Below are 7,426 nucleotides of genomic sequence, written 5' to 3' on the forward strand. Positions count from 1 at the left end.
CCCAGTTACTATATCAATCCATCTCATCCAGGGTCTGCAGCTTCAAAATCCTAGCCTCCAAGGAGAGACTTGGTTTTACCCTCTCCAAGACAGACCTATTTGTTTCTAGGCATTCCAAGATTCTTCTCCACCACCACAACTCAAAGGCATCCATTCTTCTTCTGTCATGCATTGTCATTTCCAGCTCTCTGATGCATAATTGAGACCATGGACTGAATTAGGCACATCTTTGTATCTAGACCAGCATTGCTGAATTTTAGCACTCTGGAGAGGTCTATGACAGCAGATTTTCCCAATGCAATTGATCTTTTGATTTCCTGACTGCTGGTGTTAAGAGTGTTGATTGTGGATCCAAGCAAGCAGTAATTTCTAACAACTTCAATCTGTTCTCCATCTATCATGGTGTTGTCAACTGGCCCATTGGTGAGAATCTTTGTCTTCTTGATATTGAGCTTCAATCCATATTGAAGACTACAGTCCTTGCCCTTTTGCAGCAAGCACTTCAGGTCTTCTTCAGTTTCAGCAAGCTAAAGCAAAAGATAGTAGGAGTGGAGTTTTCTTGAAAAACCTCATGAACTAACTTGCCCCTCTAGTACTGTGCTACCACTTGACAAACTGTTAAACTTGAAGAAATAAATATCAATCTTGTTAATAGGAATAATTTCTTCAGTGCTAACTCTGTAATTTAACACCAATCATGCCCATGAGCTCCTCACTTATAGACATGGTTTGGTTTAAAAAACCAGGTTATTATGTGAAAATCAGCATTATGAGAAAATGGAGAACGATCACATAACATTACAAAATAGAAGATGATTACACAAGTATGTAACTACTAAATAACAATATATTACTGTCCAATTACTAAGAATCATGACTTTGGTCAAATTGAAGCATAACTTTATCCTTCACAATTAGTATTACTCTTGCCTTACCCTTGAGCCTTCATTGCTGCCTAATATATATTGTTAACACACAGATTTATTGGACAAAAATTTTCTTACTGTTGTGATAAATGTGGGGAAAATTTTATCTATGTACAGAACAAATCATTTGAGAAGCTGAACTCTATGAAAAATAGTGTGGCATCACGATTAGAGGAAGATTGATCAACAACCTGTATTGTACAGATGATACAACCTTGCTTGCTGAAAGTTAAGAAGACTTGAAGCACTTGCTGCAGAAGATCAAAGATTAAAACTTTCAATATAAGTTACAATTCAACATCAAGGAAACAAAAATTCTCATCACCAGCCCTACAAGCAACATTGTGAAAGATGGAGAAATAACTGAAGTTGTCGATAATTTAATTTCATTTGGATCGATACTCTATGCCCATGATAGCAGCAGTCAAGAAAGAAAAAGACATGCTGCAATGGGAAATCTGTTGTTAAAGACCTCTCCAAAGTGCTAAAGAGCAAGGATATCAATTCAAAGATTAAGGTGTGCCTTATTCAAGCCATGGTTATTTTCAATTACTTCCTATGCACCTGAAAGTTGGACAATGAATAAGGATGACAAAAGAAAAACTGATGCTTTTGAATTGTGATGTTTGAGAAGAGTATTAAATACCACATAGACTGCCAAGAGAACAAACAAGTGGTTCTTGTAGAAAGGGTAAGCAAAGTGCACCTGGGAAGCAAGAATGGGGAAGTGTCATCTTGTGTACTCGAGGTATGCTGTTAGTATAGACTCCAGCTCTACAACAGGTCCAAGAGTGGGGAGTCAGAGCGACTTGAGAAAAGACAGACATAAAATAGTAGGGGTGCTAGAGATAAAAGACTTCAAGAATCTTAGTGACTTTATTCAATACAAGCAAAGCTTTAAGCAAAATCTTCATATGATTAACAATATACCATAAATCAGATGGTAGCGGTTACAGCAGGAAGTAATAACATTTCCTCAAGAGCATTCTCTCAGTGTGAACATTTACCAGTGGATTTACAAGGGACGTGCTCCTAATGTTTACTCAGAGTCTCGTTAACAAGACTTTTGTTCTAGGCTTTGCAGGTATTCCTGTTATCACAGCCATTCTTAGTCACTCTGTGTTAGATATAAGGCACCCACTCTGTTTATGAGTTAAACAAGTGTTGGCTAATCCACTGGCCACAGTTCTCTTCTAACTCTACATTTAGGAGAGGCTATTTCTTGTCAATGGACATCATACTTGGAAAGATGGATGGTCAGCAAAAGAGTGGAAGACTCTCAATGAGATGAACTGACACAGTGATAGCAGCAAAAGGCTTGAGTATATAAGAGAAGATGAGAATGGCACAGAATATGACAGGGTTCAGATTAGATTATTCATAGGGTTGCTACTCAACTCTGCAGCACATAACAGCAACATTGTTGATTTGGTTGATGCTGACTCATAAATGGAAGGAAATGATAAAGCTTTTCTCAATATTTAGTAATATTCTTAGTACATATGAATTTAAAATTAGGTGCTTTTTCCCATAGTAGGTAGATCAATAGGTGAGAGTAATTTCTTTTCCTTTCCTGATATAGGTGTAGGCGTCCCCCCATGCACACCCCAGTTTGAGAAGTTTTTGGGGTTTTTGAAGCCCTATTATTTCAGAAGTGGATGATCACTCCTGCTTCTTAGTCTTAGTGCTGAAGCACCACTGACACACATCAACCACTTGTAACTCTGATAGTATTTGAAATACTGATGGCAGAGCTTCCAGCATCACTGCAACATACAAGCCTTCAGAGTAGGCAGAGGATTGTGCCAGTGCCACAAGAACAAATCAGTTTGTCTTGAAGGAAATGCTGATTAGACAGTAAAACTTCATCTCATATGTCATAGTCAATAAAGCATAAATAAACATTCTTCCGGGATTCTTTTACTTTGAGGATGCATCCATCTGATAATAGCAATGATATCCCTGGTGCCATGGCCTGTTCTAAATTCTGTTTGAACTCTTGGCAGTTCTCTGTGTACTGTTTTAGTCATTTTTTAATGATCTTCAGCAGTATTTTGTTTGCACTTGATAGTAATAATATTGTTCAATAGTTTCCACATTCTGTTGGATCACCTTTCTTGGGAATGGGAACAAATATAGACTTCTTCCAATCCACTGGCCAGACAGCTGTCCTTCAAATTTCCTGGCATAGACTGGTGAGTGCATCCAGGGCTGCATCTGTTAATTGAAACAAGTCAATTGGTATGCCATGATACCTGGGGCTTTATTTTTTGCCAATGCCTTCAATATTGCTTTCGTTTCCTCTTTCATTACCATTGGCTCCTGCTTAGCTGGTACTTTGTGAAATTTTTCAGTGTCAGTCAATTCCTTTTGGTATAGTGATTCTGCACTCCCCAGGGGTCTGTGGCTCTCTCCCAGCAGCAGACAGCTCATCACACCCAACAGCTCTTCTGAAGTCCAGACCTTGCACCCTTCCAGCAGCTTTGGCCAGGGACAGCACTTCTGTCTCTGACTACACTATCATTGCCCCCTTCCTCTCAGCCAAGTGGTCTAATTGTAACTTGAAGTAAGTAGTATTACTTTCCCCTAATGGAGAAGGGGCTTCCAGAGTGGTGAACAGACCCACTCAAGTTAAAAAGTAATAAAGGCCATAGAACAATTACTCAAACCAAGGTTGCCTGAAGGCAGGCTGTGACACAATGGGCTACAAACAGTGTTCCGGTAAGCCATCTTTCATCCTCCTTGTTCTCTGGTGTGGCAGGCCACCAAACACAAGCAGGACATCAAAGCCCTTGTTCAGGGTGAATGACTGGAACACGAGCTGGATCCTATGCTGGTCCTCTGTGGTGATGGTCCATGTACAGTTAGTTGGGGTAGCTATATGGGAAACCTAAGCCCTCAACTGTCCCATTGGGACCCTGCGGTTGGAATGTGCAGTTCTGACCTTGATCCAAGCCATGTTCTTTTCAATCATGCTTGGAAAGATGGAGATTCACTAAAGGAGAGGAAGACCCTCAACGAGCTGGATTGACACGGTGACTTCAGCACAGTGTGGTGGAGACAATGAGGTTGGCTTAGGATAGAGTTAAAGTTCACGTTAGCTGTTCATATGGTCGCTATGAATTGTATTCAACTAGTTGGCACCTGTGATATTGGTGCTCTGGTGCTGAACAGCAGGGTCAGCAGCTGGACTGTCTTCAAGTGGTGAGGCAGTGGGGGGGTCTCCAGATGGTGGTGGTGGTGGGATTGCACTCTAAAACTGCAGCCCTTCAACCTGGCAGGCAGTGTTTCTGTTGCTGGCTAGGGTATGAGTGCGCCTGGGCTGAGTTGCAGCCTTTGGTAGATGCAGTGGATGCAGTGGTTGGAAGATGCTCCTGGGCCAGCCATGCCACCCAGGCATTGGAATCTTGCAGCAGACCGAGGGTAAAGTCCCCCAACAAGCTGACCCCCCTCAAGAAGCACCGGTACCCCATTACTAAGTTTCTGTGTCAGTCATGGGATGGGTGTCTTCCACTCTGTCTTTGCTTGCTTTTTCTGTTCTTTGACATCTTAAAAAAGGTTGGGTTAGGGTTAAGACACGGTCTATACTAATGTTATTGTTGTTGAGCCAACTCATAGCTGTCCCTTTAGGGGTTTTTCAGAGGCTATAAATCACATGGGAGGAGATTGCCCATCTTTCTCCTGCAGAGTAGCTAGTGGATTTGAACCACTTGTCTTTGAATTGTCATTGTAACTCCTTACCACTAAGGCTACCATAGTTCCCTCCTCACTAACACTGTCTCATTAAAATATCAGAAAAATTCATTCGCATATGAATTTTCAACATGGACATAGGGATTAAGGTTCAATCTATAAAAGGGTGCACACTTTTTTCATAATTTTTGAAATTAAAATTGCCATAAAATTTTATTGTTAGTGAAGGGAAAGAATTAATTAAAAATAAAAATTTTTAAAAATGCTTGGTGATGAAATCAACTAAATGTTGTAAATAAATGTTATATTGATAAATCACTACCATTACTTAGTAAACCCAAGAATTCTATATTTCATTTGTCCTGTTTATTCAACTCAAAATGAAGTCATCAAAATTGGCTACAAAAGCTACTTTTTTTTTTCTTTGCCTGCCAGACAATAGAATAGAATTATGCTCCCTGGAAATAGAACTTCAAGGATGAAGAAGAATAAACAGGGTCTGTCCTTAGTTTTCTGTGATTCTGTAGTCCTTTAATCATAGTGTTCCTAGAACAGGAGAAAAATGGGGCTAGGCTAAAACAGCTTCAGGGAGCTAGCTACTTTGGAGCACAGAATCACAATCCCTGAACAAATTCTGTTTTAACAATAGCCACAGAGTCCTTTCTAAAGTATTGCCTCATCTTTAATATTTTAAGCCCAATGCCTTAAGTGATATGGTTATTTCCCTCCCTCTAGATGATTCATTCTTTGATGGGGTGCTTTATGTCTCAGGGTTTCAATGCATGGTCTGCTGGGTATGGCAAAGACATTTCATATTTGCCTGCTGAGATTTCAGTGCACTTCTGACAAGCTGTTGGATATAAGGGCAAAATAAGGTTTTCTCACAGTGTGCTGCTTTGTTCTATCTTGGGGTTTAAAACAATTTTCTTATAAAATCCCCAACTTTTTTTTTCTTATTATTGGAAGTGAGTGAAAAACAAGTGGGAGCCTTATTTTAGTTTACTTTAGGCCTAAATAGTACAACAGGAGATGTTTTAAAATCCTTAACAATTGTGACTGAGAAGTTAAAAAAATTTGGATTTCTTAAATGCTTAAAGAAAATATTGAGACTGGCTCAGGACAGGGCAGGGTTCAGAGCTGCTGTACATAGGGTCACTATGGGTCACAGACAACTTGACATGGACAACAAGAACAAAGTTAAACAGACAAATATCTTATGGAAAAATTGTAAATGGAAATTGTGTTTTCCAAAGTTTGCGCATATTATTATTGTTATGTGCTGCCAAATTAGAACCAACTCATAACTGACTTGGTTTTTCAGAGGCTCTAAATTGTACTGGAGATGTCCATCTTCTTATCATGCCGCAGCTGGTGCATTTGAACTGCCTGCCTTTGAATTGGCAGCACAACTCTTTATCACTAGGCCACCAGATCTATCAAGTTTGCACTAGTAAACATTTAACAAATACTTATTATACTTTCTTTCAAGGCTATGGGAATAATAAAAATTATTATTGTGCCTAAACAATCTTGGAAAATATCATAAATTTGAAATAATTATGTAAAATGTGAGGAATAATTTTCAAGGACTGTGGTAAAAAAGTACTGTAAAATGGAATAATTTAAATACTTGTATAACAGTTCTGGATACTGAAAGTCCGAGCTCAGGGTGTTGGCCTGGCTGTGATCTCTCAAAAGGTTCTTGGATAAGATGCTTTCTTTTTTCTCTCAGGTTCTAGGTGCCGCTGAGTGCAACTTCATAGCAACCCTACGAACAGCTGACCTGAACCCTGCCCTGTCCTGTGCCAACCTCATCATCTCTGACACACTAGAGTCTGTTGCTGATGTCACCTTCTCAGTCCATCTTGTTGACAGTCTTTCTCTTCTTCACTGACCTTCCATCTTTCCAAACACAATGTCCCTTTACAAGGAATAGCCTCACATAATTACATGTCTAAAGTATGAAAGACTTCTTTTGCTTCTCAGGAACACTCTGGTTGCACCCTTTCCAAGACATATATTTTCATTCTTTTGGCAGTCCATGGGATATTCAGTACCCTTCTCCAGCACCACAACTCAAAGGCATTAATTCTTCTGTCCTCTTTATTCATTATCCATCTCTCTGATGTGTAGCAAGTGGCGAAGAAGAATCCTGGCCTGAATCTCATGCACTTTAGTCTTCAAACTAACATCATTGCTCTTCAGCATTTTGGAGATGTCTGTGACAGTGAACTTGTTCAGTGCTATACACTCTTGATTTCCTGTTAGTACCAAAGGTGTTGATTGTTGATATAAGATGAAATCATTGTCATAATGCTAACTGTTTGTTCTGTGATAAGGACCTTCATTTCTTGATATTGAGGTGTAATCCATACTGAGGGCTGTAGTCCTTGATCTTCAGCACCAAATGTTTCATATCTTCCTCACTTTTCAACAAGTAAAGTTGTGTCATCTGCATAATGGTGGTTTCTCATCAGCCTTCCTCTGACTCTGATACCACATTCTTCTTCACCGAGTCCACCTTCTCAAATAATTTGCTCAGCATGCCAACTTTTGCAGTCAGAAATTGATGAAACATGCAATCAAGATGTGTTGATAATAATGGGTGACTGGAACGCAAAAGTTGGGAACAGGGAAGAAGGATCAGTAGCTGGAAAACATGGTCTCAGTGAAAGAAATGAGGCTGGAGATAGAATGATAGAGTTCTGCATATTCAATGATTTATTCATTGCAAATACCTTTTATAAGACACATAAATGCAGGCTATACACATGGATCTCACCTGATGGCATGCATAGGAATCAAAT

The sequence above is a fragment of the Elephantulus edwardii genome, unplaced genomic scaffold, assembly GCF_000299155.1.
Source record: "Elephantulus edwardii isolate Elephantulus edwardi_28Jun2011 unplaced genomic scaffold, EleEdw1.0 scaffold00242, whole genome shotgun sequence".
Classification (NCBI taxonomy): domain Eukaryota; kingdom Metazoa; phylum Chordata; class Mammalia; order Macroscelidea; family Macroscelididae; genus Elephantulus; species Elephantulus edwardii.